This window comes from Paroedura picta, chromosome 9, assembly GCF_049243985.1.
Source record: "Paroedura picta isolate Pp20150507F chromosome 9, Ppicta_v3.0, whole genome shotgun sequence".
Classification (NCBI taxonomy): Eukaryota; Metazoa; Chordata; class Lepidosauria; order Squamata; family Gekkonidae; genus Paroedura; species Paroedura picta.
This window is the reverse complement of record NC_135377.1, coordinates 84,845,546-84,869,234: the sequence shown is the minus strand read 5'-3', so window position 1 is coordinate 84,869,234 and position 23,689 is coordinate 84,845,546. Positions and strand designations below refer to the sequence as shown.

Genomic DNA, 23,689 nt, shown 5'->3' with positions numbered 1-23,689 from the left:
CTTATGAAAAGAGAGTATCCTTCAAAAAGTTATGATTAGAACCCGCAGAGATCTATTTTCCAGTCACAATTGAAGAGATAGGCCTCTGTCTTCCATGTGATAGTGGAAAGTGGCATCAAGTCTTAGCTAGCTTATGATGACCCCATAGGGTTTTCAAGGAAAAAGATGAGTTGTCATCGCTGCTATGACAATTTCACCTTCTCTCACAGAAGAAGAGTTGGTTCTTACATGTCACCTTTCTCTACCAGGAGTCTCAAAGTAGTTTACAATTGCCTTCCCTTTCCTCTCTTCACAACAGGCACCCTGTGAGGTAGGTGGGGCTGCGAGAGCCCTGATATTACTGTTTGGTGAGAACAGCTCTGTCAGGGCCATGAGGAGCCCAAGGTCACCAATGCTGGGTGCATGTGGGGGAGCAGGAAATTAAACCTGGTCCACCAGATTAGAAGTCGGAGCTCCTAAACACTATACCATTGATCTTCTTTTTGGCTGAGCAGTTCCCTTTTCCTTTTCTTCTTTGTTTTTCTCTGGCTATCCCACTCAGTCATTTGGATGTATAGTTAAAAGCTGACCCAGCCTAGGGAACGTAGCCTAGAGACTAAAATTCTTCTTAAGTTCTGGTTTGATAACGGAATATGCGCGGCTCATGGCAGTTCTAAAAACAACAACAACTTTTATTTAACTTTGAGGGAAAATAGTCAGGTAGGAATCAGGTGTACGGCTGATGAAGTAAGCAGGCAACCCCAAAATGAGCCTCACAGGATTTGGCATTGTATAAAGAAAGGACTAAAAGCCTCTCTTGCAGAGAAAAATTCATACTCTGGGTACAGAGTCCTCAGGGTATCTCAACTAGATGTCCTCAAAGAGATTTTTGAACCATTTTATCAGTAACAATGAACATGCACACTTCCTTATCCACCAGTCTATTACTATTCTCCATCGTGTATCCATATTCCTCACAATTTATTTCATTTGTGATAATGTGACTGTAAGGTAATGGCAATGTAATGGAATTTTGAGTTTGACTCCCTGGCCTTGGGATAAGATAGTTACCAGGAATTCCATTGTATGAATATTTCACACTTGTATGGAGACAGGTGGGGCAAGCAGCATATGGGGAGGTGAGAGCCGTTGATCACTGACATAGGCAGCTTTATTTCTCCTATGTTTTTTTGTGAACTACAACTGAATTCCAGGGGATTGATTGGCTGTTTTGGCAAAGAATGATCATTGGCTGTATTTGGATGTCTGACACAGTTTATTAATGTATCATAATTGATTTTTGCTATATATTCCCATTGTCATGATGGTCAGTTCATAGTCTGGGGAAGAGTGCCTGCACTCGAAATCCCATGCTTTGAATAAATCTTTATTGGTCTTAATGGTGCTACTAGACTCTGATTTTATTGTGCTACTTCAGACCAACATGGCTACCCATTTGAATCTATTCTCCCTCTATGTCTACCTTTACACTACTTTAATGCCACCTTCCTTCTCTGTCCTTGCCAATAGTCAACACTATTTCTCTTTCATTGGTTTTCTGTCTGTCACTATATTTTAGGCTAAATTTGTAAATGTTCATAATGAGGGTTCATTTTTCTTTGATGTCTTCTTCTCAAGGCTCATTATTAAACTGCCCTTCTGGTATGGTTAATATGCTTATATGGGTTTACATGATTATATGAGTTTCTCAGGTTGGACCCTACCAGCTTCTTCAGACAGGGAATCTAATTTCCCCTTTTACTACAACCCTCATCCCACATGAGTTTTGTCCAGTGGTCTGATGATCCCTAACATAGTGTTTTTGGTGGTCAGACAGGAACCCCTTCCTCCTTATTTTTTCACCGAAAAAACCTCCTATATTATTGCAAATGATAATGTAAAACCATTGGCAAAGTTAGACATTCCTGCTCGTTTCCCTGTAAACAAAAGCCATAATGGATAGAGACCATTCCCTATAGATTTATGTGTATAAGTTTTAATAACAATGGGTCAAATCCAAACAACTGTTCCAATGGTTGAAAGGGGATGAGGCTTTGAGCACCCAAAAGGATATTATAGGAGTCATGAGACACAGTTGGACAAGATCCATGTGAGACTGTGGCTGTAGGATTAGGCGAGTAGAATTAGGGGAGAAAGAGTAAAAAGGTGGCTGGATCAAACCCATTATGAACACAGTGGTAAGAATGTATACAAAATCCATATCAAAATGTAGTAGGGTTATCAATTTAAATAGAATATATTAGTGAGCAAGACATTGCACAAAGCGTTGAGAGCTGCAGCATCTGCACACCTCTGACCCTCCAGCTGAATGTTGGAGGCTTCAAATGACTGACAACAGAGATAAAATATTATACTGGGATGGGCTGTAGTCTTGACAACCATCTACAGACCAGCTCACTGATTAAAAAGCTGCCTCTTCATATTGATAATATTGCTTAATGAACAGCCAGGTGCCACAACAGACTCTAAATTTACAAAAAATCAGCCATAGCCCTTTTTTGTTGTTCAGAATATATAGCTGGAGCAGTGCAGAAATCCAGTCTATATAATTATATATCTCTAACCCAAGGGCTAATCTTACTCTCATGATGTGAGGTTTTAATTTGCAGGGGTCTGCTGATATTGACCACATATGCTAATTAATACATAGTAATAATTTATACCACGTCACTTGATGTAAACATCAGTGAATTGTTTTGACATACAGCAACGGTTGCTTGAAGAATGTCAAATAACTCTTGAACAATCCATAGGCACAACATCTCACAAAAATCTGTATTCCTAGTTGCTGTTGATACTAAACCTAAATGTACAAAGGACACAGTCTTGGAAAAGTCCAGAACATGCAGTAAGTCTATTTGATTCACCAGAATTGTTATCAGGGTATGGATCTCAAGTATTCATTTTATTTTATTAGGTTGGGGGAGGTTGGGATTTCTTTTGTTATCATTGACTGTTTTAATTGTGTATTGTAAACTGCTTTGAGCCATGAGGAACAGGCAGAATAGAATTGAATGAATGAATGAATGAATGAATGAATGATTGAATGAATGAATGAATGAATGAATGAATGAATGAATGAATGAATGAATGAATGAATGAATAACAAGAGAATCCTGAAGATGATCAGGAACCTGGAGGCTAAGCATTATGAGGAATGGCTGAAAGACCTGGAAATGTTAAGTCTGAAGAAGAGGTGGTTGAGGGGGGCATGATAATTCATTTTAAGTATTTGAATGGCTGTCACTTAGGGGAGGGCAGGGAAAAGTTTCTGTTGGTAGCCAAGGATAAGTCTTGCAATCATGGGTTTAAATAAGGGTGAAAAAGTACTGGGGTGATATTAGGATTTTTTTTTTACAGGAAGTTCAGGGGTGGAGTAGGTTACTAAGGGAGGTGATGAGTAGCCCCTCACTGATGATCTCCAAGCAGCAGCTGGATGAACACATGTCAGGATTGCTTTATACTGATCCTACATTAAGCAGGGGGTTGACCTAGATGGCCTACATAGCCCCTGCCAACTCTAAGGAGATTTCTGCAACCTTTAAATGTAGTGTCATGCCAGTCAAATGCAAGCTGAATATTCCGGCCCCTTCACATAACGTCGCCCACATCCAGCATCTGGCCCGCTGACTGCTCGCTACACCCTCCATTTTAAAATGCTTCTCTGGGAATCCCAAAAAGTGGATTCACCCCTCCAAATTTCAAAATGATTGGTCCAAGGGGTCCATGTTTAGGGACTCCTGAAGAGGATGCCTCCATCCCTCCATTATATCCAATTAACATTCTTGCCAATTTCAACACCGGGTTGCCCCGTCCCCTGCCTGGGTCCCCTTCATTCTACAAACAAATGGTAAAACACATGCAGAAAAAATGAACCGCAAAGATTTAAATAGAAGGCACTTGCTGGACCATACTGCACCACGGCAATAGGGCCATTGCATGAATTGAAACAAAAACTTTGGACACCACACCTGTCACAAGCGATGTTCCACTCTGATTATGAAAACTCCAGGGTTTATTATTATTGTTGTTGTTGGTGGTGGTGGTGTTGGTGGTGGTGCTGCAGAATAAATATACACCAGAGGGAAAAGAATGCTGCATAAGACAGGCACAGATTTTGAAGTGAAGATTCAAGGCATCTGCAGTTAGATGTGTGTGTGTGTGTAATGGGCCTATGATCCTATGGACTTTCCAATTGAATCAGATAGTGGTACCATGATGTCCCTGATGGGTGAGCAGAAAGCATTCGCAAACAAGAATCTTTCCCATCTTGACTGTCCTCGAGCGGAGCTCTGAGATCTCTCTAAAATGGATTCTTGGGAATCTCCCAGGCAAAATGCCCCAGAAGTGGACGGCTACAGGAAGGAGGTGACATTGCCACTGGTTCTTTCTTGCCCCAGCTGGCTTTTTGATCCAGTGGAAATTCAGCTTACAGAAATTTAGGAGGGAGGTTGCCGAAGGGAGGAAGGACGGAGCCATGTCCACAAGCATCAGTGCGTTCATGCTATGTATGCTGAAACCCTATTTACATATTTAGGAAATGAACATGCTTCCTTTCCAGAGACGTGTCCAAGTCTGCTCACAAAATTTTTAAAAGGATAATATTAAAAAGCATAAAAATTATTAACAAGCAAGGGGTATAGAGAGTGCATAAAACAACATTCAACGGCCTAATATATCATTCATTTAAAAGGACTCAGAATACAAGGAGACCATAAAACCTACAGAGAATGACGGAACTGTTGGAAAAGGCAATGTCTGGTTTACAAAGGAGAAGAGAAGCCGACGCTGCAGGGGGCAACAAGAAGACAATTCTATTAGGAGAGCGGGGTCAGTTCCTTTGAAGTGTCATCCTTTGTCTGTCTCCAGATTGCTACACTTAGGGCAATGTTCTTCTTCTCAGAACTTCCATATCCAATCTTACCCTCTATCAGCTAGAGATGTAGTTATGACACTAACTCTGTCTCTCCTGTTTACTATCAAGTATATTGACCTGCAGGGAAGGAGTTCCAGGCTAAGGAATACATATGAAGGGTTGGAATTGAATAAGGCCACAGCTTTTATTGCAACTTTCTTAGGGATGCTGGCAAGGCAGGGGGTTGGGAGTCAGCTGACTGCACCTTATTATACAACCTCCCCACACTGGTCCCCCCACACCCACTCGTGTTCCGAGCTGGGAACACAGGTCCCCTGAGCTGCTGCAGTTCCTTTCCTGTGAGGTGTGCACCTGGAATATCTGAGGAGGTTCAACCCCCTTACATACTCTTCCCCAGGCCACCTGGCCTGTGTTCCTGTTGCCTTCCCCAGCCATGTTCGGAACCCCTTCACATGTCAGCTGCCTCATTAAAGTTTACCCAGATGAAGCACAACGATTAAAGGTAGGACATTAGCCAGAGTCTCTTTGGCACAAGCAGGCGAGAACAAAGATGTCAGCCTCCTGAGGTGCACAGCATGGTCACTAGATAGATAGGCTCACAGAAAGCAGCTATCAGATTAGGAGAGAAAGAATGAAGACCCACCTTATCGAAACAGTCTTCTGGGCTGTACCTAGACTGATCATCCATTAGATGAAGACTGCAGGGCAACTGACTGCATCGGACGCCAAAAATGCCCAGGCAAGAGGTGCTCTTGTCACAGGTTCAACAGACAGATGATTATTAAGAAGCCACAGGTAAAGGCTGTTTGGGCTGAACTGCAGAGGTTACATGTCAAATCCTCTTTTAAAGAGCCACCTGCCTCTTCAGAAATCCCTGTTTAGCATGAGATCGCAGGAAGGTGGGCGCTTCCGGCCATGTTTCGATAAGATGCTAGAATTGGCTGAGCAACTGAAAACTTCATGAAAGGAAATATCATGAGGATATGTTTGTGCTAATTTTAATCGGCTTGCCAGTCATATGAAAATATGATGTCCCAAACTGAGACTGAAAAGGACTTGTGTTATCAATTAATTGGTGGACACATATTCAACCAGAGAATTCAGAAAATCTGAAAGGGAATCTGAGAAATCAGAGACTAACAAAATGGCTTTGAATATAAATCAAAAAGGTGGGGAAATTTGTCACCCTTGTGTGAAGTGAGGCCATGTTAAGAAGAATTATTTTAATGTTCACCAGAGAAATGCATTTCACAAAGAAGGAGGAGGGGGAACAGCAGCAAAAGGCTCTATTTAAAGTTAAGCATGAGCCACTAAAGAAATGTATTATATCATCTCCAGGAGCCACAAAAAGTGATATATGTACTTTGATAGCAGCTCCATGCAACATATGTGTGCTGATAAAGCATATTTTGAATTGCTAGATGAGCAAAAGGAAGATAAATTAACTCTTGCAAGCACAGGGCTGAATGTTTAGGCAAAGGGACAATAAAATCCAAGCTTCCAAATGGAGAAACCCGAGATGTGCTCCTTGCAAACTGCCTTTACGTTCCAATGCTGGCAGGTAATCTTATCTCTTTAAGAACATTGGCAGAGAAATGAATGAGAGCATATTTTAGAAAGAAATGTTTTATCGGAGAGAGGAGAATTAATTACTTGGGTTTGTGAACCTGGAAAAGAAGAGAAGAATAGCCTGCAGGGAGCAGCAAGATCACGGGATTAGGATTGTGAGGTCAGCACCTCTCCTTTAAGAGTATTTTGTTGTTTGTCTCCAAATTGCTAGTCTTAGGGCTATTTCTTGCTTCTCCTCAGAAGTTCCTCACCCAACCTTGCCCTCTCTCAGCTAGAGATTTAGTTATGGCCCTAACTCTGACTTTTCTCTTTACTATCAAGCACCTTAGTTCTTAAATAAACTATTAGCTGCTCTTTAATTGCATTGTGCACCATTGCTGTGCTAATTACTCTGCCGACAGGGACCTCACAGTACCAAGCTTGGAAGAGATTTTCTTGGTCTGGTGCCTAAAGGATAGTGAAGGATGTTCTAAGCCAACCTCAAGAGGGAAGATGTTCCAGAGGACAGGAGCTACCACTGAACAAGCCTTCTTTTTGGTTGCCACCCACCTTACCTCTGCAGGCCGGGTCATGGCGGGCATGGCCCAGGGGGGGCGGGTAGGGAGATCTTAACGGGCTGGCTGGTCAGTACAAATACTGCTGTTGGTGTTGCAAAAAGGTTGATAACATGGTATAAAGTGGCGACAAGGTAGAAAACTGCAAAAGCAAATGAACATCTGATAAAGCATGTGGTGTTAGTGTGGTGTTAAGAGCAGCGGTATCTAATCCGGAGAACTGGGGTTGATTCCTGACTCCTCCTCCACAGGAAACCTGCCAGATGACCTTGAGCCAGTCACAATCTCTCTGACTACTTCCTACCTCACAGGGTGCCTATTGTGGGGAGAGGAAGGGAATGTGATTGCTGTCTGCTTTGAGACTCCTTAAAGAGGAGAAAAGCAGGGTAGGAAAAAAACTTATTCTTCTTCTGTGCCTAGAGAAGCCTGCATGGAGTACAAGAAAGGGAAAATATATGGACGTTTTCCACACTGGAGGCTCCTCACTGAACTGCAGGCTGGAGTTTGAGTCGGGGCAGGTTGCCCCGCCTTTTCCTCCTCCTGCTTGGGGGAGCATTTGGCCCGGGGCACCTCATCTGCCCCAGATTTATGCTCCCACACAGGATGTTCCCAGTGCATAAACGGTCTTGGAGACTGTTTTTCTCTTCAAATCCTGCCATTAAACAGTTTCTGCAGATTGAGTTTGATGGGGGCAAGCCATATTGTTAACACTGGGTAGAGGGGGAATTATTTCCCGCTGCAGATATCCCACTTACTGAACAGCAGATCAAACTGGAGAGGGCGGGCGGGAGCCTGTATTGTTGAGCTTTCCTCAACAAGACAGCGATGTAAAAGTGCCACAGAATATTACTTGATTGCCCGGTTACTTGTTAATAGAGTTCTGATGTCAGAATGCCGGCAAATGGAGTTTAATGATGGGAATTACACAGCGCTAACTTGCAAAGTATTTCAGAAGTTAGATTGTTCTAATGGATTATGTCTCAATGTGGCTCTTCTCCCTTCCCTGTCTTCTGTAGGAAGATCAGTTCCCATAAGCTATATAATTGGTTTGGATTTCAGACATATGAAGACAATTTGCTGTACAGAGCTTTATTGGAAGAATCATTAAAATTCATTATTTGTTTTCCCCACCGTGAAAGGCCATTATTTATTTAAGACCCGTCTTATGGAATTGCTCAAACTGTCTGATATCCACGGTTATTCAGTATTCAGGGAGACCCTCTTTTATTTCCCCCCCCCCTCCCAGCCAGATCCACGGCTGAATTAGCACCCATTGCTCATGTTCACCTGTAGGCGGACAAATAGTATGTGACTGCCCACACCGAGGAGTCAGAAAGAAATAAATGCAGCTGCAGTTTGGGGGCAGCTTGTAATGCGGTATGGCAACCTTTGGCAATCTTTTGACCACGGAGAAGCCCCTGAAATAAGTGTTCAGGCTTCAAGGAGCCCCAGAAGTGATGTCAGCTGGCCACACCTCCCTGCTACACACACGTACACCCTGGAAGTGACATCACCACCTGTACTCACAGTCAGTCTCGAGCAGCAATTCTCAACTTGGGGTTCACAACCACTTTGGGAGTTGATCGACCCTTTTCCCAGAGGTCACCGCTGTGCCGCTGCCACCTTCCTAATGCCGCAAGGGTTGCATGCTCCAGCACACTCCGGCCACTTCTGCAAGCAGGCAATGCTGCGTCATGGAGGGGAGGAGCACCGGTGCCAGTCCTTCCCTTTTGTGCCATGGTGCTGGCTGCCTCAGGCTTCCATGATTGCCGGTGCACTGGAGCATGCAACCCTACAACTGCCTTTGGGTCGCTGAGGTTGCCGCGCCGCTGCTGTCACTGCGGCAGCACGGGGGTCACGGCAACCCAAAGGAGGTCACACCATCTGGTAGGTCGAGGACCACTGGTCTAGAGGAAGATTGAGGGGGGGGGAGGAAGACAGGAGGTGGTTTAAACCAGAAGTTGGCATGCAGATTCCACCCCCTTGCAGGTACAGAAGCCACAAGAGAATTCACACACACTCAGGAGGGGGAGGAGCAATGGAAGTGGCTCAATCCCTGGCTTGTGATTAAGTCCATTAAGGCAGAATGGGAAAGGCCACAGACCCTCTCTGGAGCTTCCGTGCACCCCTGGGGGTCTGTGGCAAGAGGGATTCAGAGGTGATGGCCATTGCCTACTTCTGCATGGTGACCTGTATGGTTGTCTCCTGCTTGTTTTGACGTGGGAGGAAAAGAACTAACAGTTTCCCAAGACCCTTGGGAGACCTCCATGTGTACATTATCGCCTCCACAAGAGACCTCTAGAGTATTGTTACCCAGAAAATGACACAGTATTCAAGTGAATGGGGGTGAGAACTTCAAGGCACATATGGAGCTCCACCATTTCTTTTCTGGGACTGATAGTTCCCAAAGCAAGTGACTGTGCTCCATGGTTGTCTAGGGTTCCCAACCTCCAGAATGGACCATGGGAAATACAACTGATCTCCAGACCACAGACATCACCTCCCATGGAAAAAGTGGCAGCTGCTCAGCTCTTCCCCCTCCCCTGAGAGCCTCTCCCAGGTTTCATCCCCAAATTTCCAGGGATTTTCCATGCTGGAGCTGGTAACCCCATGAGTGTGCCTGAGCTCCCCCAAGAGATTCCTAGAGTATTCTCTCCCTGTCTCTTCCCTCTAAATCTGAAGATTGGGGGGGGGGGGGAATTAAGTCTCAGTTACTATGTCTGTTCCAGGAAACTGCTCTAGTATACTGCTTTTCCTTTAGCTGAGAAAATGAGTACTTAGACAAAGCCATTTAGCTAATTCATTGGGGATGCTTTTGAATGGCAGACATGCTTCCTATAGTTCCAAATTTCTCGTATCATCATCATATATGCTTTAATAGCATATAAAATTTCTTCTGGTATTCTGGAGTTCTGAATTGTTCATTGTTTAAGAACCCTGCTCCTTTCCACCATATGGTTCTAAAGGATATGATGGGAGCATTATTATGAGCACGGCTGGGATATTCGAAAAAGGGTTTTTAACGCGGTGCTTTACTTATTGAGATAATGTCAATTAAATTGCCATTCTTTATGAGAACTCTGTAATCCATTTGCATATTATATATTCCAGATTCTCCAACTGAAGCCTGTTGGTGAAACTCAAAGGTAATTGGGGACATTGTAACTGAGTACAAAAATTTCATTAAGACCATTCAGGAAGCACTATAAATGTTGTCGTGGGATGTACGGGGAAATATAAAAAAATACACAAATTTTCCATTAGGATGGCTGAGAAATTTCTGGAAGGAGCAAAGGGTTTGTATCCCTATTGCAATTCTTTGTGAAAAATTCAGAATTATTTTGGATCAGCTAGGATTGTGAATGCTGTACTTCCTAAAGAAAAGGAGGAGGTGGGGAGACAGTTCAATTGCAAGGGAACGCTCTTCCCATGATCCATTTAATAAAAGTTAGTTCAGTAAAATATTGCCTCGGTTCTTCCTTCTCCCTGAGACAGCGTTTACTGATTATTGGACGGAAAGCAAGAGGGAAAGAGTAGACAGGGGGAATGGGACAGATCCGCTCCGCCAAAGAACAGAGAATCAATTATAATTCGTCTTGCTCAGTTAGGTTGGCAATTTTTAAGTAAGCCATTTTCCTCAGCTCACCTATTGTGTGATCCATTCACTCTGAGTACAAGGTACTGATTTCCAATAGAGCTGTCATTTTGACTAATTAGTTTGCATAGGGGCTAGAATGGAACCCAGGAAGGGAGGGGGGCATTCCATGCATGTTTTCATCAGCGTCAAAACTGCACCAGCAATTTTGTGGGGACACAACAAAGGGAGCTGCAGAAGTGTTCTACAACTACAGTGATCCCTGGCAGAGTAAGTCTAGAAGAAGAAGAAGAGTTGGTTCTTATATTCCACTTTTCTCTACCCGAAGGAGGCTCAAAGTGGCTTACATTCACCTTCCCTTTCCTCTCCCCACAACAGGCACCCTGTGAGGTAGGTGAGGCTGAAAGAGCCCTGATATCACTACTCAGTCAGAACAGCTTTATCAGTGCTGTGGTGAGCCCAAGGTCACCCAGCTGGCTGCATGTGGGGGAGTGCAGAATCGAACCTGGCTCGCCAGATTAGAAGTCCGCACTCCTAACCACTACACCAAACCACTACACAGTCTACCCATCTGTGTTCTCACTTCAGGTGGACTTCAAATGCCCTTAGTGATGTCTGCTCATAGCTAGGTTTACTTGGACCCTGACCTGGATAACCCAGACTAACCTGAACTATCCGATCCCAGAAGCTAAGCAGAGTGGAGACTGCTTGGTGTTTGGATGGGAGACCATGGTTGTGACATGGAGGCACTCAATGGCAAATCATCTCTGAACCCCACTTGCCTTGAAAATTCCATGGGATCGCCATAAATCAGTTGTGACTTTCCACCACCATATAGCAATGTGATACCACTGCATCTAGTGTATCATTCCTATTTGGTTGAGATCGCTCAAGGAGAAAATGAGTCAAAGGGAGGAAAATAGCTCTGAACTAGCAACAGAAGGGAGAAACAAGGCCAGTGAACAAACCCTAAACAATCAAAAATAAATAAATAAGGACAGTGGGTGGGTTGACCACCTGAAATTGCTACTTTTCAAGATGAAAGGTGAACTAGGAGAACATTCAGCTCAGTTCTGTAAGAAGGGCAGGAAGCAACAATTACCTTGTTTGTTTTGTTTTGTTTGGCTCAGGTGCAATTCTTCAAGCAGGTTTCCTGCTGGGGACAAAAAGAGGCAAGTGGAGAGGGGACAAAGCGGACAAAAAAATCAGAGGATTTAAGTGAACCTGAAATTTCGTTTACTTGTAAATGCTAATAGCATCTTGTCAGAAGCAGGTAGGACCAGGGAGCTCCCCGGCTTGTATATCACTGCCTCTTGTAACAAGGTTACCGAATGGAGGAAGAAACACAGGGCCCTGGGCCTTTCACTTTTCTCAGGTTTCTGCTGGCATAACCAGTTTCCCTTCCTTCTGGCCCATTGCCAGATGAAGGGTGTTTAAAAAGTGAAAGAGAGAGAACAGGATAGAGTCTGCTTATGAATTATTTATTCATGATTGGAAGGAGTCCAGCCAGCTGACACCTTTCCTAATTTCTGCAAAGTATTTTTAGGAAGTGGGTGGGACCAGCTAGGGCTTTTGTCCATGTGCCACAGGAGAGGTGTAGGACTTGGAACATATCCCCCCCACCCCACTTCCCCATCTATAATATGCAAGGAGACAAAATGCTTGTCCCCATTTTGATAAAGTTATCAGGTTGTTCAGATATGATCTGCATAGATAAACTGTTAACACATGAAGATCCTTGCACAATGAGATAGGTGGCAAAGGTTTGTACCCATGTGTACTATTTCCATTCTAATGATTTCAAAGGAGATGGAGGGAGGGGATTGAGTCCTAAAATTATATTTGGTCTACCTTGCTGGATGGATGGAGTCACTGAAGCAGTCGGTGTGAGCTTAAATGAACTCTGGGGAATGATAGGGGACAGGAAGGCCTGGAGGATCATTGTCCATGGGGTCGCAATGGGTCGGACACGACTTTGCACCTAATAACAACACCTTGCTTTTTAAAAAAAATGTATTTTAAATCAGGCAATCTTTTAAATAATTATTATGCATAGATAATTTTCTTAGACCTTATTAATTGTCTGTTTCTCACTGATGCCTGTGATGATTGTTTCAGATGGCTGTGCTCTGCGAATTACAACTTACTGGGAGACCTAAAGAGGTGTGAATGGCCTTGGCCAGGGTCTTTTCAGCCCTGGCTCTAGCCTGGTGGAATGAGTTGCTGGCCAAGATTCAGGCCCTTGAAGTTGACAAAGTTCCAAAGGACCTGCAAGAAGGTGCTTTCCCTCCAGGCATATGGTTGAAGCCAACATGAACATGTTATGGCACCCATAAGACCCCCGTCTTCATCCATCTTGAAATCTGGACACAAAATCCATGCCAGAATTACTCTGTCCCAGGTGGACAGATCTGGCATACTCAAGAGGGTTTTTTGAGTTAAGAATTTTTAAAATTAGTGTTAAATGCTCTTATATTTATTTGTACTGTAAAATGTGTATTGTATTGATATTAGCTGCCCTAAGGGGCAGCCAATAAGGTAGGTAGGTAGGTAGGTGGATAGACAGACAGACAGATGGATGGATTGACGGACAGAAAGACAGGTGGGTGGGCGGGCAGACAAATGGATGGATGGACAGATGGATGGACAGATGGATGGATGCAACTGGCCTCTGACCATAATCATAAATGGCTCTGAATTGGAAAGTCTTCTGATTGGTTATTGGAGATATAATTGGACGTGCAATTTTTTCAAAAATGTTGCTTCTATGCTAGATGCCACCCCAGAACACTGTGGTGACTTCACTGTATGACAGAAGGTAAACTAGGGCAACCATATTGTGACTGGCTCCACCTCCTGCAGGAACCATTTTATGATAACAATTCTGTGGATGTGCATACTAATTTGTGTCAGATTTCCAGAGGGGCATACAGGCTTAGAAATGCTGAGGACCTCTTTGAACATAGCCAAATAGCCAAGTCATTCTGATCCTGAGGGAAATGCCTGGGGAGAGAAAGCTCAGTTTACAAAGCCTTTCTCTGTAACTCAGATTCAGCCAGTCCTGGGCTGAAACTGCACGGAGCTTTCATTCCAATCCCAGGTCGATTCAATCCCTGCTGTCTACACTGAATGCAATTTCCAAGCATAATTGATCTGGAGTGACCCTAACTTTCCCCTGCAATATCCTGGAGTGGCTATAACCATCGATATTTGAAAAATCAGAATGAATAAGCGTGCAGCTGTCTGCTTTCCCCGAAATAACTTGTTGCTGCCTTGTGGTTCCAACAATCTGTCCCTAATTGGCTGGGCACCAGTTCAAGGAATTCCTAGTTCCTGATTGCAAGATTTGTTTTTGAAAAGGTTTAAGGTGACTGTGCTCCATAATCAACACTTCTCACAGCCTCCTTCTGTGAGAGGCTGCTGCTGTCTTATCTCTGCTCATCTTGGTTCCCCCTCCCCTGAATGTCCATCCCCCTACCCCCTTGGTCACTCGCCTGCCCACTCACCTGCAGCCTCGTTCAAATGGATTTCTGTTACAAGTCGGAGGGGGGGAAGGGGAGCACAAAGACTCAGGCTCACATTGATCTGAATTCAGCAGGATAGAAAACAGAAAAAATTAAAAACCCTGTGCAGATTCAGCCCTAATCTCTTTCCCTCCAACCCACCACCTTTTAGCCAATAAGTATTCATCCCTGGAATACATGCCTTCCTCCTCCTCTTACAGCTTCCCTTCACCAGTCTTTGTTCCTCCTGCATTCTGAACTAGTTTCTGTTATCTTCTGTGAGTATTGCTGTTTGTTTTTGAGTTTTTTGAGACTATAAGTCACTGTGTTCCCCAGCCCCAGTCAAAGAAGAGGAAGAAGAAGAAGAAGAAGAGTTGGTTCTTATATGCCGCTTTTCTCTAACCAAAGGAATCTCAAAACAGCTTACAGTCACCTTCCCTTTCCCCTCCCCACAACAGACAACTGGTGAGGGAGGGGAGGCTGAGAGAGCCCTGCTATTAATGAAGAAGAAGAGTTGGTTCTTTTATGCTGCTTTTCTCCACCCAAAGCGGCTTACAGTTGCCTTCCCTTTCTTCCCCTCACAACAGACAGCCTGTGAGGTAGGTGAGGCTGAGAGATATTCTCTGCTCGGTTAGACCAGCTTTATCAGTGGCAAGCCCAAGGACACCCAGCTGGCTGCATATGGGAGAGTGCAGAATCGAACCCTGGAATGCCAGATTAGAAGTCCACATTCCTAACCACTACATCAAACTGGCTACTTTACTCATCTCTTCAATGGGCCCTGGGTCTGCTTTGGTTTCTTCAGATGTACACATTCCTAGGGTCATGATAGCAGCAAGGACTGGTGGGTGGGCTTCATTCCTGAGCAGACTGGGCCTTGCATCTTCCAAGAATTGGCAACCATCCCAAAAGTTCTGACCTGTGTGGATCAGACAGAAGCAGGGAAAAATTGACAACCCTTGACGGTACCTTCTGTTCCTGTTGCAGTCCAGTGCTGTAAGGTTAGTCTCCCTCTCTGACGGAAGGACGAGATAATGCATCTTTGCGCTGGACACTGTATACATGAATATATTTGTTTAACATTGCAGGCTTGGCTTGTGATCAGACACGGGAATGTCATAAATGAACACGAGAAAGGATATACTCTCTCAGGAGCAATACCTGGCAATTAGCAGAATGCTCATTCAAGATTTATTTATTTTTTTGAGACGACAAGCTTTTAGGTTTCTGTATGGCCTTGAAAGAAGGGAATGCAGCATGGTAAACAAACAAACAAACAAACACATGAACTAATTAATTAATTTGCACAGAGCATGCTTCTTCCTGTAATCTATAGACTACCCTCATTTTCTAACAGATTGAACAAAGAGAGTTCAGTTTTACAGATCCCCCAAAGCAGGTAAGCATGTTTCCCGAAATGGTGGTCAAGAGGCAGCTGGAAACCACTGACTGGCCATAGAATTTAAAATAAAACGAAGTGACTGATGGACAACATTAAAAAAAAAAAAAAGCTTTCCCACTGAAATCTCTCCGTTTCCCATCCTTCCTCATGGTGATGCATTTGATTGTCCTGTGAAGAAGCATCAAGTTTCAAGTGAATTGGGCCAGTGGGAGGAACGCTGCACCTGAGCCAGGTGCTCCAGGGACCACAATTGCCCTTTCATCATTTCTGATCGCAGATCTTTCAACAGCAACGAAATGGCTGTTTTTTCAACCCAATGACACCAAAGCTGCATCAGAGCAAGTGCTGCCAGTCCAATGAAGCACTTAGATTTTTTAAACTAATGGGACCAAATGGAGAAGTCCTTTGAGCCCCTGAATAGGGTGCTCTCAGCTCTGTCTTTTCTCAGCCATGAGAAGTTGAAAAGAACAAACAATCTTGATCCTTCCCAAAGGAGGGAGGGAAAGAGGACCGACAGCTCTCTGTGGCTTGTTGCTGGTCGCACTCTGTGCTCGTGTCTTGCAAGGATCCAATTGAGATCAGTAGAATCAAAATAAAACATGAGCACACGCTATAGCTTGCTGTCACTGAAGATGAAAAACAGCACATATTGTTTGGGGAGGCCATTTCATCATCTAAGGATCTTGTATTTGTGTTGTTCGTGGTGGGAAGTGCCATCAAGTCACAGGATAATGGTGACCCTATAGGGCTTTCAAGACCATTAAGAGGTGGTTTGTCATTGCCTGCCTCCATGTCATAAATCTGGCATTCTTAGGAGGTCTCCCATCCAAACACTAACCAAGGCTGACCCTGTTTAGCTTGCAACGGCAAGAGAGAATTTATTCTTTCCTTTGATGTGCATCTCAACAGCAAAAAAGCATGGCCAGGATGAAAGTGACCCCTCTGCTCAGTGCTTCAACATATCAATGTTTTCCCACTGGTGTCTAGAAAACATACTCTGCAATTCCAAACAGAAAATAAAAGAGGGCAGGGGAGAGAGAAGGTGCAGAGGGCAGGTACAGGATTCGAATCGAACCTTTATCAAATGGCCTTTGCTGAAAATTGGCGGGAAGCTGTGCATGCAGAAAAGACCTAGGTTTAATTCATTTAATGATCGATGCAGCCCCGTAGGCAACCATTTACCTTAAGCAAAGAGATCACTCTTAGGAAGGCTGACTCTTTCAGCAGTTCAAAACTTCGCAGGAATGCAGTGGTGAATGGTACTCTTTGGGGCTGATGGGGAATGAAGATCAGGGCAATTAATGGAAGGCAGAACTAGAAGCAGAAGTGGGTTTATCCAATTAATTCTGATTTTGTCATCCTTTCCCCTTGTGACACTGCATAAGGACACCCTTTGATGGTACTAGACATAAAGGTAAACGTAAAGGTATCCCCTGTGCAAGCACCGGGTCATGTTTGACCCTTGGGGTGACGCCCTCTAGCATTTTCATGGCAGACTCAATACCTTCCCCAGTCACTACCGTTTACCCCCCAGCAAGCTGGGTACTCATTTTACCGACCTCGGAAGGATGGAAGGCTGAGTCAACCTTGAGCCAGCTGCTGGGATTGAACTCCCAGCCTCATGGGCAGAGCTTTCAGACTGCATGTCTGCTGCCTTACCACTCTGCGCCACAAGAGGCTCTTGTGGTACTAGACATACAGCAGTACAAAAGGAGACTCCTGATTTGGATGGCCAAGGCTAGCCCAATCCTTTCAGATCTTGCAAGTTAAGCATGGTGTACCCTGGTTACTACTTGGATGCGAGGCCTCCAAGGAAGACTAAGATTGTACTCATTCACTGATGTCACTCCCAGTTCACCCGGAAGTGATGTTGCTGGGGACAATCTAGCATTCTGAAAAAAATTCTATGGTATTCTAGGCCCTTCCTCTCCCCTACATCTTTTTTGCCGATGCCTGAGATGACGGCAGAGATTGAATTACCTGTAGGTAATGATTAGGAGGCCTCCAGCTGTGTTGAGGGGCTTGATGACCCCACCCCCTCCTCCTTCCCCAGAAAAGATGGGAGGTTGGCAGTCCTGGTCAGTTAGTTCTTCCTTATCTTTTGACCAGTCAGGGAGTTACACAGAGCTATGAATACAGCTCCCTGTCTAATGAGCTCCTACACTGTGGCATGTTGGCATGGTAGATAGGTGGCATTGTAGGGGGGGAAACCTTCCATGGGGAGGGAGTGTTCTTGCTTGTTGCTTGCAGTACTGTGTTAAATCAAGGCTGCCTAATGGGGCAGAAGATGGGGCTGAGGGTAGCTGAATATTATACACTTCGCTTCGACTTTGTTTCAGATGGATACAACCAGACACTGAAGATTATAACATTATGCATGGGGTGGAGATAGATACCTTTCCCATTATACTAAAACACTGGGGATGCCCAAAGAAGCCAACAGCTGATAGGGTCAGGACAGACACAAGGAAAATGCTTCTTTAGTTAGCCAGTCACCTAATTGTGGGATTCATTGCCTGGCAGTGTGGTAAGCGGCCAATGAAGACGCAACACCTGTACTTGGCATAACAAAGGCCTGACTCGGGGGTTGGCTTGGCATGAGGCGAGGAGTGATCCCCATGCAGCCGTCCGGCTGCTGACCTGGGCTCAAGGGGCGCCCTGGGTCCTCCTTCCTCCCAGCCGGAAGGAAGGCTCCCTTGCTCCTTGGATGCCCTCCCCTGGGAGGAGGCGGTTAATGATTGTTGGGAGTCCACCGCATACAACCATCCCTACCTCCTGGCCCCGAGCCCCTGACCTTCCCAGCCGGGTAAGGTCGCACTCGGAGTTGGCCGGTCTCTTATTGAGACCCCCAACCCCAGGGTCCAGTACGCAAACTGGTCCCTGGCCAAACTACTCCACCTCGTGCCCCTATTCCATAGTTGTGACGAAAAACAAAACTTCCGGGCGGGAGGGTGGGTGACTGTCCTCCGGCTCCTCCAGCGGCAAAGGGGCGAGATCCCCGCCTCGTGGCGCTTAAGTACAGTGCCGAGGCCTGCACCCTGCCTCGTCTTCAGGACGCGCCGGCCAGCGCGTCCCGACTCCAGCCGGGCAAACGCATTTGTGTCTCTTGCCCGCCCCCTCGCCGCGGCAACCACAGCCGCCGCTGACTTGCAGCCGTTCTTTGATAGAAGACTTAGCAATGACAATGCACAAAGCTGGCCTTAAAAGGGATATGTGGGGCAGGGTTCTCTCAGGAACTATTAGCCATGGCGACCAAAGTGAACCACTGTGGAGTGTTATTCATTTTATTTATGTCATTTCTCATTCGGATTGGAGGCAGATCATCTCATATACGTTAATGCAATTGGCAGGATGAAGACAATGCAGTAAGATTTGGATGGTAGAAACCCAGATCCAACCAGAAATGCAAAAACAGAGCTGAGGTAGAGCGTAAGTATGAACATGATATGTTGATTGATGCAAAAACTGAATGGGGAGATCTAGTTTATAGCAACGGGGAGTACAAGCTATACATGGTAGTACCCACCATGGACACTAAACATACCCAACTAACTTTCTGAACCATTTGTGTGCAGTACAAGGTTATTGCTTGTTTGAGTGTCAGACAAGGACTTGGGAGACCCAGGTTTGAGTCCTCAGTATGCCATGGAAGCTTGCTACAGACTAAGTAGACAGAATTATATTCATCTATGATGAAGATTTCAAAACCAAAAGAGGCTTGTTCATGCTGCCAGGAAGCACAAAGAAGAATGCTGTACACTGTTTGCTTATTGATGTTGTATGAATAAAAATGTAAGGGCTAGGTGGGCCACACCTCAGAGAGACCCCGTCCATCCAGGACTTTGGCCCAATCAGGAGGTGCAGGGCCTGCCCACCCAGCCCAGCTAGGGGGGATGTGGTAGCATCAGCGCTAGTTTGCTCCTGGCCACTGACAGCACCACAAGTAAGGATGGGGAAGGGGAAGCCTCCACTCCCCCCAGGGCCAGAAGGGCCCACCACAGCCTCGCAGAGGCTAAATCTGATTCCACACCAGCAACACTGCTCTGGGCTGTCACCGGTGCAGTGCGTCCACCAGTGAAATGAGTTCCCACAGGGGATGCAACCACAGCGGAAAGGTTCCACTAGGTGGGGAGTGGTGGGGGGTTGTTTTGCAGGAAGGGGGGTTTGTGTGAGAATGCAATCCCACCTTCCTGAAAAACAGAAAAACCCAAATGGCCCATTAGGCCCCATGGCACAGCAAAGCATGGTAAAGTCAAGTGGGACAGGGAAGACAAGCTACAGGACAGGCCCCATTGGCCCCCGCTTTGAAAAAGGGAGCAGGGATTCTTCCACATTCCCTGTGCATGGGGCACATGGGGGCCTGATCCGTGGCAGACCCGGGAGGGGGCTGACCCTGTGTCATTGTCATGTGGAAATGGGGATTTCCCCCACTTTCATCTGAGGTCTCTCCTGGCCTTTCCCACCTGTGCAGAATCAGCCTAAGAGGGTAAAATGGTGAAAAGAATGATGCACACCACTTTAGATTCCCATTGGGGAGAAAGGTAGAAAGTAGAAACTAAATGAAGTAAAGAGTTAAGAAAAGAAGACTTTGCTTTCTGGAGGCAGGAAGCCTCTGAATAGCAGTGCTACAAGGGAACCACATGGGAGGCCTATGGCTTTTCTGCCCTATGTATTGACTGGTTGGCCACTATGTGAAACAGGATATTGGCCTAGATGGACCATTGTTCTAACCCAGGGGTAGTCAAACTGCGGCCCTCCAGATGTCCATGGACTACAATTCCCAGGAGCCCTTGCCAGCATTCGCCAGCGAATGCTGGCAAGGGCTCCTGGGAATTGTAGTCCATGGACATCTGGAGGGCCGCAGTTTGACTACCCCTGTTCTAACCCACCGGGCTCTGCTTGTGTTCTTTAAAAGTTATGAAATTGGGGACTTACTGCACATCACTGCAGAACATAATGGTGATGTGTCAGCACGGAGGCAAGAGGTTACTTACTTGAGAACATCACCCCTCTCCCCGTTTCTTTGAAATCAAGCACATGAGAGGAAAGGCTTCTCCCGGGGTCTGAGAAGAGCAGAAAGCACCTGAGGTGAAGGAGTATCCCTGCAGGCACAATTTGTCTTTCTTTCGAAATGATAGAGGGACCCAGCAGACGTTGAGCATCCACTTGTTGTTCAGTGGCTTGTAATGTTCCATATAATAGGCCTTTTGAAGGTGACATTGATCCATGGTTGACTGCGTGGCATTCCGCTAACTGCTCATTTAAAAACAAATGTGGGGAAAGGAGAATTTTAAGAAGACACAAAACAAGTACCGACAGTGACAGGAAGATAAAATGATGAAGACAAGCCCATGTATTAACCTGGAAAGAATTAAAAAAAAAAAAATCTCCGGAGTGTGTGTGTGTGTGTGTATGTGGAGGCTGGGAACACGTTTTCACCAGAAATACAAACCACGTGGCATGTTAACGCTCTGGATTCTGTCTATGCAGTACCAGAAAGGCCTTCTATTGATGTTAAATGGGTCTCTTTGAAGACTGGAATCATATGGCAGGTTGAGCCAGCTTGGTGAGAGAGCCAGTTTGGCGTCATGGTTAGGAGTGCAGAATTCTAATTTGGCGAGCCTGGTTTGATTCTGCACTCCTCCACATGCAACCAGCTGGGTGACCTTGGGCTAGCCACAGCACTGACCGAGCAGTAATATTAGGGCTCTCTCAGCTTCCTCTCCCTCACAGGGTGTCTGTTGTGGGGAGAGGAAAGGGAAGGTGACTGTAAGCTTCTCTGAGACTCCTTTGGGTAGAGAAAAGCAGCATATAAGTACCAACTCTCCTCAGTAATATCAGGGCTCTCTCAGCCTCACCTCCCTCACAGGGTTTCTGTTGTGGGGACAAAAAAGAGAAGGCTAATGTCAACCACTTTGAGACTCCTTCGGGTAGAGAAAAGCGGCATATAAGAACCAACTCTTCTTCTTCTTCAGTAATATCAGGGCTCTCTCAAACTCACCTCCCTCACAGGGTGTATGTTGTAGGGAGAGGAAAGGGAAGGCAACTGTAAGCTGCTTTGAGACTCCTTTGGGTAGAATAAAGTGGCATATAAGCGCCAACTCTTCTGCTTCTTCTTCAGTAATATCAGGGCTCTCTCAGCCTCTCCTTCCTCATAGGGTGTCTGTTGTGGGGAGACGAAAGGGAATGTGATTGTAAACTGCTTTGAGACTCCTTTGGGTAGAGAAAAGCGGCATATAAGAACCAACTCTTCTTTGACTGGGGATGGGGAACACAGTGACCTATAGTCACTGGTGTAGTGAATTAGAACAACAGGTGCTAATCTGGAGAACTAGGTTTGATTCTCTAGTCTTCCACATGAAGCCTGCTGGGTAATCTTGGGCCAGACCTGGTTCTGCACGCACTCTTTCAATCTCGCCTACCTCACAAGGTGACTGTTGCAGGGACAGGAAGGGAAGGTGACTAGTTCCAGTTTGGTGTAGGGGAGTCAGCTTGGTGTAGTGACTAAGAACATTGACCTCTAATCAGTATGCGAATTGTAGACGTCTAAGGAAAGCTTTGCTTCTCAATCTTCTTGAAAACCCCTTGTTGGGGCACCATCAACTGATTGCTGCTTGATGGCACATGGATACTTAATCAGGAGAGAGAGCAGTCTGAATAGCCTGACCTTGTCAGACTTTGGATGCTAAACAGGATCGGTCACAGTACTTGGATGGGAGACACCAATAAACAGGGTTACTACTCAAAGGAGCTCTCTAGGTTCCACAGGGCCTGCAAGATGGAGCTCTTCCACCAGGCATTTGATTGAGGCTGGGATAGTAAGATCAGGTCCCTCCCCTTTGTACCCCTTTATACCTCTTCTATTTGCAGCCCCCCCCCACACACACACACCTGTGGTTGTCACAGCATACTGGTTGTATGCTGTTTTATGCATTTAATGTCGACTGCCATGAGCTGGGTGTGCCAGAAGCGCTGGTCTATACATATTAATATAAATAAAATTTAAAAAATTGACAGGAAACAGGAAACAACCTCTGAACATCTCTTGCCTTAAAATCTCCATGAACCCAGGGCTCTCTTGAGTTGGTTTTGACTTGACAGCATGTTGGTGTAATTACTATTAATATTAATTGTGAAAGTGCAATTGTAAAACTGAAGGGAAAAAATAAAAAGCTTTATAAGGCTTTTTTTTTCTCTTCCAAAAGGAGAAGTAGAAGAATGAATGGATATTGACTTTTTAAAAAGATATACAGAGCTTCAAGATTTTTTTTTTAAGGATAATTTCTCCAAATCTGGAAAGTTTAGAATCCTTTTCTGCTAATCCCTTCTACGTAACAGAATGTATCTGAAATCAAGCCAAATGATTTATTCAGTTGCCTGTTAGGAAACATGCAGAAATGATATTTCTTTTAATTCATATGCCTATTTTGTAACACCGTCAAGATGATCTGCTGTACAACGAGCAAAAAACAACAACAAAAAAACCCCACATCTTGAAAACTTGTTCAGAAAGTGCCTTCTTGGATGAAATACCATATGTTATATTCCTGTTCGATGTATTTTCAGATGAGTTATAATTATAATCCCCTGAAAAACAGGGTTCATCATGAAAATGCTGACAGCTAACATAATGAAATGACACTTGCAATGAAATAATGAAAATGCTGCCACGGAAACATGTAAAAATAAGACAGGTGGTTGAAAATCCATCACTGCCTGTGCCTTACAATAAAAAATGAGCAGGATCCAGGAAATAGCCACCTAAAATTAGCCAATGAGGTATTCCTTAGTTATTCACATCAGCCGGTTTGATGGATAATGGGATTGGTTGACAAAGGTCCCTGGGAATGACTGAAAAGCACATGTCAGACTAGCCTTGCTGATTTCATGGGGAGCCTGAATGACAAACTCTCGAACATCCTAATTCTGCCATGATGAGTCCCTTGGGTGAAGAAAAATGGAAGAATGCTATGCCATGACTGTACCATGTGGAAGAAAAATAGAATAACACTTCCAAATCTCTTTATTCTATTTTGCCTCCTGCTCTATTGAAGTTTCCATCCGGCCTGGAGAGAAATGTTCTTTCCTATGAACAGAAGCTTAATGGGATGTCATTTCACTGGTGAGGCTACTTACCTCCATGATATGTAAAACGTCCCCACCCCATTGTCAGGAACCTGTTGACTTTAA

At 45.0% G+C, this 23,689-nt stretch overlaps 1 long non-coding RNA gene across 1 annotated transcript in view; it reads left to right on the top strand.

Moving 5' to 3' along the window:
• The window catches only part of LOC143844313 (uncharacterized), a 46,255-nt gene extending 27,333 nt beyond the window's left edge, over nucleotides 1-18,922 (top strand). Inside the window, exons 2-3 of the long non-coding RNA XR_013233945.1 lie at nucleotides 10,111-10,145; nucleotides 18,850-18,922. This is a non-coding gene — a long non-coding RNA (uncharacterized LOC143844313). The remainder of the gene's footprint in view (nucleotides 1-10,110; nucleotides 10,146-18,849) is intronic.
• Nucleotides 18,923-23,689: the final 4,767 nt, after the last annotated feature.